Source organism: Hoplias malabaricus, chromosome 15, assembly GCF_029633855.1.
Source record: "Hoplias malabaricus isolate fHopMal1 chromosome 15, fHopMal1.hap1, whole genome shotgun sequence".
Classification (NCBI taxonomy): Eukaryota; Metazoa; Chordata; class Actinopteri; order Characiformes; family Erythrinidae; genus Hoplias; species Hoplias malabaricus.
The window spans coordinates 22,302,995-22,316,044 of NC_089814.1; positions in this window are offsets into that span (position 1 = coordinate 22,302,995).

A 13,050-nucleotide genomic window follows, 5' to 3' on the forward strand; every position below is an offset into this window, starting at 1 on the left:
ATGGTTTGTTTTGCTCACCAGAATAACAGGATTTACTTGTGGTTGTTATAATATTCTAAATCACTGTTTCATTACTAAAATTCATACAGGACAAAGCAAAGCTTTTATTCTGGGTAATTTTCATATCCTTGTATCAAATTGTGGTTACCTGAGATGTATTTAATTCTGTACAAATATATAAGGGTAATTAGTACTTAATCTTGGGGTCAGTCAAATTTTTCACTTAATTTAACCACAATTCTAAAAATAAATAAATTAAAAATAAAAACAAAAATGAATAAATACAACTAAACCCTAACTAAAAAGTAACTTACATTAAAATAAATAATGTGCCAAAAACAAAATTCTGAAGTTAAAAAACGTTAGACATGTATTACAAACCTTTCAAACCGGCCGCTCATGTCACTCAGCATGTAGCCCAAATGTATTCCTAAACAGATACATCGCAATTCAGTTTCCGTGACAGAGACAAATGGTTAATAGTCCTTCCAATGTTGAAAATCATGAAAAGAGATGAGGATATTGCCTGATTCCTACTCCATATGTTGACTTATTTATAAAATTTCAGAATATATGATTTGGAAATGGGCAGCACGGTGGTGCAGCATGTAGTGTCGCAATCACAGAGTTGGTGTGTTCTCCCCGTGTCCGCGTGGGTTTCCTCCGGGTGCCCCGGTTTCCTCCCACAGCCCAAAAACACACATTGGTAGGTGGATTGGTGACTCAAAAGTCCGTAGGTGTGAGTGAGTGTGTGTTGCCCTGTGAAGGACTGGCGCTCCCTCCAGGGTGTATTCCCGCCTTGCGCCCAATGATTCCAGGTAGACTCTGGACCCACCGCGACCCTGAACTGGATAAGCAGTTACAGATAATGAATGAATGATTTGGAAATGGCTAACTCCATGAATATAAACACATGGTGAATGTAAACTCAACTTACAAATAGGTTTCAGTGGCAATTCAAACAATGAATAAAAACTTCAGCCAGGTGCAAACAAGTGTTTTTTCTCAGCAAACAAAGTTCAACTTAAATAATGCAGAGTTTCTGAACAAAAAATCAGAATTGCAGTTCCCCACAATTTAACGTTGCCTGTAAAGCTAAATGACACCATTGTTGAAATATTTTAAATGTTGCCTCATGCAAAATCTTGAGATAAAGTGTTCACATAAAGTCACAAAAACCTTATAGGCTTATTAAGATTTTTCTATCATACTTAATACTGTGATGTAGTGAGCCTGAAACTACAGTCTCCCTGGTTTTGTGGAAACTTCAGCAAATGCCTCTCACCTGCAGCTATCAGAGGAGCTGACCTAATTAACACATCCCCTTAGCCGTTAAGCGGTAGCCCTCGAGACTACATTTCCCAGAGTGCCTGCCAAGCTTTGTCTGTTGTCCGTGCCTGCGCAGTCTACTGGGATGCTGAAGAAAAGGACTAGGCCTCCAGACAGGGACCTAAAGCCTCAAGTAGTCCTATGTTGGGGAAAAAAAAAGGTCTGCTTTTGCACTTCAATTAGAGATGAACCGTTTGATCTACTCTTGATTATTCCTCTTCTCACTTAGCAGGTTTATGTAAAGTAGTCAAACTACTTAACTTATGATTAGTAATTTTTTGGGGGGTGGGTGGGGGGTGCAGGGTTGGATGAAAAGACAATTGATGCAGCCGTCTATTTGATCAGTGAAACATTAAAAAAAAAGGATTTGCATGAGTTTCATTAAAAAACATTGAATTTGATTACAGCTAACAAGAGGAGAGGAATCAAAGGGGGAGCATAGAGGGAGGGAGGAATGAATACAGGACTAGAGTCGCGACCTTGACATTAAAGCCAGGTGTGGCTTTCTTCTGTTCATCTCTCCTCCTTTTTTTCCTCCCTCACGCTCTTTTTCTCAAGACTATAATCCATAACAGCAGATCCATGTCAATTAAGAATATTGTTCTCAGGGATGAAATATGAGCCGTGGCCAGAATCGATGGCTCTTAACCTCTTTGGAGCTGAGTTGTTTGGACAGATTATGCCACTGTGGCCCTGAGCGATTGACTCTCGTCAATACAGAACATTTCATGACAGCATTTTTCTCTTAGTATAAAATGTAGATCTTTACAGTAGGGAATGGGGCTTTGCGTGGCAGTCTGTGCAGCTGAAGGACAAGCTGCGAACATCTGATATGCAATAGTTCAATATAAAATCAAATCTACACAATGTCCCCCTTAGCCCAAATTAGCTCAAATAATATAGACATGTTTGGTGTGCTTTTTTGACCTCACAAAGCAGTACAGTTTGAGGCAAGTCTTTGTTTGCTTCAAGCGTATGATGATAAATAATAACCCATGAGCGTCAGAGAGCTCATTTTATGAAAAAAAATATATATCACATGTCACAGACCATTCACGCATTAGTTTTGTGATCTAGAGCCTACCAGCCCACAAACTGTGAAACAAGACATCGCAGTCAGTTTTTTTTTGTGGTCAGAGATCAATTCAATGTGCTCTTCTGTTTTTGCTACCTTTCTGACATCAAGTGGGGAGACTTTAGAATTGCCATTCCCCCACCTTAAATCTGTCCAGTCACAGCCCTGGACCTGCTTTATGTTAAAGAGAGTGCAAAGACACGGTTTAAAAAAAGACCACAAGAATGGTTACGACTGAGCAAAATAAATAAATAAAATAAACAGGGGTTTAATATGCCACCCATTCATTTTTTCTCATTTCTTGGTAATTCTAATGAAGAAAACTTGAAATTTTGAATGATCATCTACAGCACGGTGCAAAGGTTTAAGGCTCCTAAGATTATTATTTAAAATAATTTATGGTCTCAATAAGCCCGGTGCTTGTATAAAATTGATTATTAATTACAATAAATATAAAAACAAATACAGTAGATATAAAACGATTTCCTTTTTCTTAAAAGGTCATAGATGTGTTGTGTGTAGGGATGTCCTGATGAAGTTTTTTTGCTCCCGATCCGAGTCTTTTAATTTTGAGGATCTGATGATACCGAGTCCCAATCTGATACTTAGATTTTCTTAGATAGTTCTGTTACACAGTGCACACTTAATACATAATAGTTATCAAAATCAGCCCAGTGTATCTGCTTGATGCTGAATGTCTCTCGTTAAGAAAGAAATTGCCTGCATTCAATCTGCTGCTTATTCCTTTTCAAAACAAATAAATGGTGTCTTATCTTTATCTATATGAAATCATCTAATTATAAAATTATTTTTATGTACAAAGAATTACTTTGATTCTAGTATAGTTTTTTCAGCACTGACTTAATTCTCTCTCAGCGCAACCGCAAAAAAACAAACCCCTGTATATGAGACTGTGACTCCATTGGCAGCAGCACTGAATGATGGACAGCAAACTCTAGCTGCTCACTGGTTTAATAAATGTGACGACCAATGAGAAGCGTATTCTCTGTTTAGGAGTCGTGGAGTATCTGTCTCTTCTTCTGGCTGTGGGACCGCAGTGTGTCTCAAACAAATCATGATCATAACAGTTTCACCTCAAAAAATACGGGATAAAATACAGCATGGCATTTAGTGTCCAAATACGGGACGGTTGGCGTCTCTAATCACGTCCCCTCACGTTCCAGCTCTGAATCCGACTCGGGGGAATGTGCATTTATGTGGAACACTCAGAAAGAAGTGTGTCTGCTACGGTGGCCAGCAGAGTCAAATGACAACAACATTTAAAAAGCGTGCTACAGGAGGAGGAGGAATTGTGAGCTTGTCACCTAGAGGAAATGGAGGATCGGACTAAAGATCAAGCTCAATAAAGCCAATCTTTTAAGATCAGATCAGGACATCCCAAGTTGTGAGATTCTCAAAAATAAGATGTGCTACAAAGGGTTTGTTTGTTTTGCCAAAAGTTTTTGCTCGTCTCACTTTGCACACATATGAATTGGAGTGACATCCCATTCTAAATCCTTAGGGTTTAATATGATGTCGGCCAAACCTTTGCAGCTGTAACAACTCCAACTCTTCTGGGAAGGCTTTCCACAAGGTTTAGAAGTGTGTTTATGGGAATATTGGACCATTATTCCAGAAGCTTTTGTAAGTCACTTTGGATAAAAGCTTCTGCCAAATGCATAAATGTAAATGAAGCGCATTTGTGAGGTCAGACACTGATTTTGGATGAAAAGGCCTGGCTCGCAGACTCCAACCTAATTATTTGGAAAGGTGTTCTATCAGGTTGCGGTCAGGACTCTGTGCAGGCCACTCGAGTTCTTTCACACCAAACTCGCTCATTCATGGCTTTATGGACCTTGCTTTGTGTACTGGTGCACAGTCATATTGGAACAGGTAGGGGTCATCCCCAAACCATTCCCACAAACAGAGGAGCATGAAATTGTTCAAAATCTCTTGGTATGCTGAAGCATTAAGAATACCTTTCACTGTAACTAAGGGTCTGAGCCCAGCTCCTGAAAAACAACAACACACCATAATCCCCCTCCACTAAACATTACACTTGGCACAATGCAGTCAGACAAGTAACGTTCTCCTTGCAACCACCAAACTCAGACTCATTCATTGGATTGCCTGACATAGAAGCGTGAATCGTCACTCAAGAGAACATGTCTCCACTGCTCTAGAGTCCAGTGCGGGCATGCTTTACACCACTGCATCTGATGCTTTGCATTGTATTTGGTGATGTAAGGCTTGGATGCAGTTACTTGGCTATGGAAATCCATTCCATAAAGCTCTCTGCACACTGTTCTTGAGAATATGAAGACCACATGAAGTTTGGATGTCTGATGCGATTGACTCTACAGAAAGTTAGTGACCTCAGCATCCGCTGACCCCACTCCATCATTTTACGTGGCATACCACCATGTGACTGCATTGGTGTCATTCCCAATCACTTCCACTTTTGTATAAAACCCCTGACAGTTGACTGAGGAATATTAAGTAGTAAACAATTTTCAAGACTGGACTTGCACAGGTACATCCTATCATGGTACCATGCTGGAATTCACTAAGCGCAACCCATTCTTTCACAAAGTTTTGTAGAAGCCATTTGCATGCCTAAGTGCTTAGTGTTATATACCTGTAGCCATGGAAGTGATCGGAACACCTGAATTCAATGATTTTGATGGGTGAGTGAATACTTTTGGCAATATAGCATATGTTAAGACCCTGAGCATGCATGCGTATATATATATGAATCACACACATCATACCATCACACAACTCCACAACTTTATGTCCTAGGAGGTGAAAACAAACAGACAGGCTAAATAAACCCAAACATGGCTTTTTGTTGGGCATGCAAGTATTTTATTGTAAAACAGCCTGCAAATAAAGGCTGCACTTGGGGAATTAAAGCAGCTGTCCACAGACGCACAGTGGGGGATCACCTGCAGGCTGCCTTAAAGAACATACAAACAGAAATAAATTTCACTCTTAAACCTAATAGCTCAGCATGTGGGTTTAAAAAGACAGAGCAGTGTCTAGGAATTTCCCCTTGGTTTGCTCCCATGCTCATTCATCCATTCTCCCCCTCTTCTATAGTGGAGTTCTGTTCAGTCTGTGCAATATCAAACAAAACTACCCAAAAACATATTGATAAAGGTGCAGCTAATGACATCTAATGACTTTTTTAAAGCTAAGATATTAAACCTCATTTTTAACGTTCTATTCGTAACGTTTAATTTGAGCCATTCAAGCCATTAAGGAGAGATCCACGTGCACTTTTAGCACTTTTGTATTGTTGCATATGTCAATATTTCATATTCCAGTTGTTATTCTCTTTATATAAATATTTCATTCACATGCTTATTAGATGCCAGTGTCTACACCACATCACCGCCCTGTGTAAACATTCCACCCCTAAGCTGCATGGTAGGGCCATCATGGGCAGAGGACACCCCAGCTGCAGTCCCGCCAAGCACGGAATACAAAAGGAATGATCAATAAAAGGTTTAATATATCTGGTGATGCATATATTTTCTTTATGAATGCTTAGGCCAGATTTTTCAAAGATTCACGCTGATGTTAATTTGTATTTTAGGAGCTGACAGAACCAAACTGCAGTTAATCACAAGCAGCCAGTCATGTGGCAAGCCATTGGAGGCTCACGTGGCACTGGAAGCTGTATGAACAGAGCCAGGAGACACAACGAAATGCTCATAAATAAGAGATGATCAGTATGAGCACCAAATGTCAACCATTTGTGCTCACAGATGTGTTTGTTTATTTATTTATCTACCTATATCTCAACATCCTTTGTATTCTTGTAGGTTAAGCATGTTGAAAGCAGTGTGTGTGTGTGTGTGTGATTATAGCCCATATGAATAGCCATATGGATATTCAGATGGAGGTGAGAATAGACCCACCACCCCACCCCCAAACACACACACACACACTCTCCTTCTTCAGATTTAAACAAGTGCAGGTTATTTTTACTGGGTCGGGAATCGCGTTGGGAACACCATGTAATGAAGCATGGAGCCAGAACTGGGCTGCACCACAGCAGGAAAATGTCAAGTCGCATCTCACTGCTCTCAAAAGCATAAATCACCACCTGTACTATTTGCTTGAACAGGCGCGCGCACACACACACACACACACACACACACACACGCACACAATGAAGAACAAGTGAAATTTTCACAATTAATCTCAATCTCCAATCTGTACCAAACCCATATATAATGTTAATATATAAAATATATTTTGACAAAATGGCACAGGAAAAATAGCACTTTGGCTCAGTGATCAGAATTAGATTCAAAACCACTGAACACCCATAACATTAAAATGATCAAATTGTTTTTACACCCATTTTACACTTATCAGGTCCTCTTACCATATTTGTGTAGCTTATACAGTACACAAGTCCTAAGTAGACCAGAAGAACCTGGGGCCTAGGGCTGGAAGGTCGCTGGCTCAATCCCCACAACCAGCAGAAAAATAGGGAGTGGGGCGAGCGAATAAGATACTCTGTCCTCCCCCCTCAATCCACAGTCAAGGCACCTAAACCCCAGCTGCTCCCTGGATGTTGGGGATAGCTGCCCACCGCTCCAGGTGTGTGTGGGCTCACTGCCCCTAGTGTGTGTGTGTGTTGGTGTTCACTGCCATAGATGGGTTAAATGCTTAAGTCAAAGTTTAGTGTATGTTGTACAGTCACAAATAAATGCACATTTATATTTTATTTGCATTTATTGAGGACAATTATCCAATATTACATACCTTTGAGGGGCAAAAGTATGTGAACATTTGCTTTACGTATCTGGTGTGACACCCTTGTGCAGCAATAACTACAACTAAATGTTTCCTGTAATTTTTCATTTGTCGTGCACATTGATTTAGAAGAATTTTAACCAATTCCTCCATAAAAAAAAAACAGCTTCAACTCTTATCTTAGTTGGCTTCTTCCCAAGAACTGCTTGCTCCACAACATTTCTAATAGATTAGGGTCAGGACTTTGACTTGTGCATACCAAAATATTATTCTTATATAAACATTCCTTGGTTGAACTATCTGGGTGCTATTTGGGTCACTGTCTTGCTGCATGAACCACGTTCTCTTGAGATTCAGCTCACAGACAGACGTCCTGACATTTTCCCTCACAGTTGCAGGTTTATTCAGAATTTATTGTTCCATCATTGACAGCAAACTATCCTGGCCCAAATGCAGCAAAAAAAAAAAAGTTACACTTCCACCACTGTGTTCACAGATGGGATGAGGATTTTTTACTGGAATGCAGTGTTTTCCTTTCTCCAAACATAACACTTCTCATTAAACTCAAAGGATATATTTTTGTCTCATGCGTCCACAAAACACTGTTGTAATAACCTTCTGGCTTGTCCATGTGTTCTTTAGCAAGCTGCACACAGGTAGTAACATTCTTTTCAGAAAACAGTTGTAAGCTTTCTCCTTACAACACCGCCACACACACGCCACTGATGTTCACTGTTCTCCTGATGGTGAAATCATGAGCATTAAAATGACCAATGGAAGAAAGGCTTTAAGTTGTTTAGAAGTTATCCTCAATATTATCCATTTTCTTCAATATATAAATGATCATGTCTAATATTTTTGTCACATTTGTTTGATTTGATTCTCTATATCTAGTTTTAGGACGAGTATGAAAATCGAATTACATTTTATGTAACATTTATTCAGAAATATAAAAAATTCTAAAGGAGGTACAAACTTTCAAAAAACACTATGTCTGGTATTACAGACTATTAAAGACTTAATTCTTTTTCCTAAACATTCACCCAGAGTAGGTATGATTAGTTCTAGATCATTCTCATTGGCGTTTTGAGTGTTTCCAAGACACAGAGCAGAGCTGTAAGTTCCCAGCATCTCAGCAGCCTAGCAAAACAAACCCCTGTATGAGGGACTGTGACTCCAGTTGGCTGCAGCACTGAATGATGGACAGCAAACTCTGGCTGCAGATAGACAAAACAGAAGTGACAACCAATGAGAAGCGTGTTCTTTGTCACACCGTGGAGTATTAGGACCTCCCTCTGTCTGAGGGAGAACTGAGGAGCTTCTGCCAGTCTCAAACAAATCATTATTTTAACAGTCTTGCCTCAAAATTACAGAATAAAACGCCTCCGGCATTTTGTGTCCAATTACGGGACGGTTAGCAACGTTAATCTGGTCTCCTCACACTCCAGCGGGAATGTGTGTTTGTGCCGAACAGTGCACATGAACTTACACGCGAGAAATTAGTTATACCAGACTGGATTGGCCTTTGTCCAATTCAGGTGGGCATGGCTATGCCCCAGGCTTTGACACTGAGGTGTGGGTGTTGCTAGCCAACAGCGTCTTCTGGGCTGTGTCCTGTGTCCCTTGATGAACTCAAGGATGCCCAACACAAAATGTGCAGCAATATATACTGTCTCTGACTTTACATCTACAAGGTTGACCACCAAGCAAAGTGTGTCGAAAAGGAGTGTCGAAAAGGAGAAATATTCCAGCAGCACTGTTTTGTCTGATCCACTCATACCAGTGGGTGATAGTGGCAATGTGCCACTAGCATTTCAGTGTCACTGCAGTGCTAAGTATGATCCACCACCCAAATCAAGAACAGAGTGAGCTAATAAAGTATGTAATTCAACAGACGGACCAGTCTGTAATTGCTGAACCATAAAGAACATGGTGCATCATGAAGAGACAAATCAGAAAAAAGAAGCCATTGACTGTCAATTGAACCCATGTATCAAGCAGGAATGACCAAACACTCCACTTGCAAAACTGAAGCAATTACAATCCTCAGTTCTCTGTTTTTGTTTATAAAGTTCACAGCAAATGTAAAAGGTTTGAGTAAGGATACTAAATATTTATAATAGATTATAGATGTTTTTCATAGATTTAACTTAGGGTTTGTACAATTTTCTTATGTTAGTTGTATTAGTATTTCAACAGGTTAGAACTATGATTTACATTGGGATGTAATTATTTTCAGGAATAAAGTCTTGCATGTCTCATAATGGTGGCATAATGATTGGTCCCTCTGTGTTTTCGTCCTGTTTCTTTGTCTGGTCATTATTTTTTTTTCACCCCTTTCCTCGTGTTCTTGTCTAACTAGTCATGACCATTTTTCTCATGTGACTCACGCTGGTGTTACTGTCTTAGCCACACCCCCTTTACCCTCATGTGACTCTCACAAGTGTTCTCACTTTGTCCATTGTATATAAGGTTTGTCCTTAGTGTGTTGATTTTTGGTTTGGGTTATTTGGTTATGTCTCTCTGGATCTTGGTCAGGTTTTGAGTGTTGTCTTGTTTCTTAGTTCTTGACCCTTGTGTTCTTTAGTCTGTTTGTTAGTTTAAAGTCCTTTGTCTCCTTGTTTGTTTTCAGGATTTGTTATTCTTTATGCTTCTGTCTTTTCTGTTAGAACCTGTCTGTTTAAGTTCCAGAGTTAGTTCTGTAACTGTTTCTGCTTTGGTCTCTGTTTGTGTTTGTCTCTTGGTCTATCTTGGTTTAAGTTCTAGCATTTAATTAATTGGTTAGTCTGTCTCTGTTTATGTTTTTTCCTGTTCTTTTGGAGATTAGTCTTCTGTCTTTACTCCTATTAATAGTTACTAGGTGTAGATCATCTGTCCCAGTATTATTATTTAGATTTATCTTATTTTACGTCCTGTGTTCCTTACTGTATTCTTGTTTACTATCTTGGCTTAGATTCTAGGTTTAGTCTAGATCTTTGTTTTCCCCTTATGAAATCGAAAAAGTGTTTTAGTGCGTGTTTTCTGGCTTATTATTGATTGTCTTTTTTAATAAATTGGTATCTGTGCATTTACATCTGACAAGTTTCCTTACACCAAACTGTGACACAAACATTCATTTGCATACAAATGCACTGAAAAGTTGTATGTATCACTAAAAAAAAAGCTCTCTTAAAGGAGATATATTGGATAGTGCCTAATGTTAGCAGCATTATAAGATTGAGGAAGATATAAGCAGCAGGTCATGTTTGTTTTCTAAAGTCTACACAGTATATACAAAACACTGTGGTTACACTGTGTTAAAATATTACTGTGGTGGTACCTTCAAGGATGCATATTCTGTATATTTAATTACACTGTCTTTACCTTTAGTGACAATGTACCTCTAATGTCTTTTTTTTATAGACAACGAATGGCTGTTTGCCTTTTAGCAGACATTTTGGTTTTATTTATTTATGTTTACTATTTTGAAAGAAAGCCAAACCTCATTTGGTGTACTTTTTTTTTTTTTTTTTTTTTTTTTTTAAATCCCAGGTTACCTCCAATTATGGAAAAGGAGCTGTTTAGGTTTTCAGGCATCTATTCCATTACTCAAAACAATTGCTTTAAACATCTCACTTATTTCCACCCAAAGTGCCTTTGCAAATGCCATTGCATAAAAAAATATGAATGTATACAACTGCATGTACCAGCTGTGCTACTATAATATCTAGTTATAAATTAGTGTTATATGTGGATGGAATGTAGATATAAATTTGCCAGTTTATGCAATACACCTATTTTATCCCCATACCTATTTGCCATTTACCAAGTGTACCTACCTTAACTGTGCGTTTTATAGGTGGACCATTACAAACAGTGGTCCATCTGGTATAGCACAATTTATCAGCCACTCTCTACCTCATATATCAAAGAAAAGGAGCCAACATAGGACCATTACTAACTGACCAATCATTGGATCATGCAACAACATATGTACAGGTGCTGGTCATAAAAATAGAATATCAAGAAACCCATATCATTCTAATAAAAATTAGAATATCATGAAAAAGGTTATTTTTTAGGAATTCCATTCAAAACGCTAAACTTGTATATTATACTCATTCATTACACACAGACTGATATTGTTTAAGTGTTTATTTCTTTTAATTCGATGATTATCATTAACAACTAATGAAAACCCCAATTTCAGTATCTCAGAAAATTAGAATATTGTGAAAAGGTTCAATATTGAAGAAACCTGGTGCCAAACTCTAATCAGCTAATTAACTCAAAACACCAGCAAAGGCCTTTAAATGGTCTCTCAGTTTAGTTCTGTAAGCTACACAATCATGGGGAAGACTGCTGACTTTTGGACAGTTGTCCACAAATGACCACTGACACTTTACACAAGCAGGGCATTGCTAAAGAAGCTGGCTGTTCACAGAGCTCTGTGTCCAAGCACATTAATAGAGAGGCAAAGGGAAGGAAAAGATGTGGTAGAAAAAAAGTGTATAAGCAAAAGTCATAACCACACCCAGGAGAGGATTGTGAAACTAAACCCATTCAAAAATGTGGGGGAGATTCACAAAGACTGGACTGGAGCTGGAGTCAGTGCTCCAAGAACCACCATGCACAGACGAATGCAAGACATAGGTTTCAGCTGTCGCATTCCTTGTGTCAAGCCACTCTTGAACAAGAACAGCATCAGAAGCGTTTCACCTTGGCTTAAGACAAAAAAGACTGGACTGATGCTGAGTGGTCCAAAGTTATGTTCTCTGATGAAGGTATATTTTGCATTTTCTGTGGAAAGGCAGAAGAGGAGAGGCACAGAATCTACGTTGCAGGAGGACCAGTGTAAAGTCATTAATGGTTTGGGGCGCCATGTCATCTGCGGGTGTTAGTCCACTGTGTTTCCTGAGGTCCAAGGTCAACGCAGCTGTCTACCAGGACGTTTTAGAGCTCTTCATACATCCTGCTGCTGACCAACTTTATGGAGATGCAGATACCATTTTCCAACAGGACTTGGCACCTGCACACAGTTCCAAAGCTACCAGTACCTGGTTTAAGGACCATGGTATCCCTGTTCTTAATTGGCCACCAAACTCACCTGACCTTAACCCCAAAGAAAATCTATGGGGTATTGTGAAGAGGAAGATGCAATACACCAGACCCAACAGTGCAGAAGAGCTGAAGGCCACTATCAGAGCAACCTGGGCTCTCATAAAACCTGAGCAATGCCACAGACTGATCGACTCCATGCCACACAGCATTGCTGCAGTAATTCAGGCAAAAGGAGCCCCAACTAAATATTGAGTGTTGTACATGCTCATACTTTTCATGTTCGTATTATCAGTTGGCCAGCATTTCTAAAAATCCTTTATTTGTATTGGTCTTAAGTGATATTCTAATTTTCTGAGATACTGAATTTGAGGTTTCCATTGTTTCTTTTGTCAAATTAAAAGAAATAAACACTTGAAATATATCAGTCTGTGTGTAATGATTGAGTATAATATACAAGTTTCACTTTTTGAATGTAATTACTGAAATAAATCAACCTTTTCTTGATATTCTAATTTTATGACCAGCACGAGTACATTTGGCACATGAAGGAAAAATATATTTGTTGAATCCAAACATAATAAATGTACATATATTTAATTAAGCAATACATTAATATTAATATATATATATATATATATATATATATACAGTCAGAGTAAGTATAGAAATTCAGAACAAAATAAAACATTAAATAATAAACAAGGGAAAAATGGGTCTGTGTATGCAATGCAATGAATCTAAAACAGAGGTGCTAGTCTATTACCTTTCTTCACTGGCCATATTTTTTAAATGATTTAGCCCATTTATTGCTGCAGATAAATAATCTAGTTTCC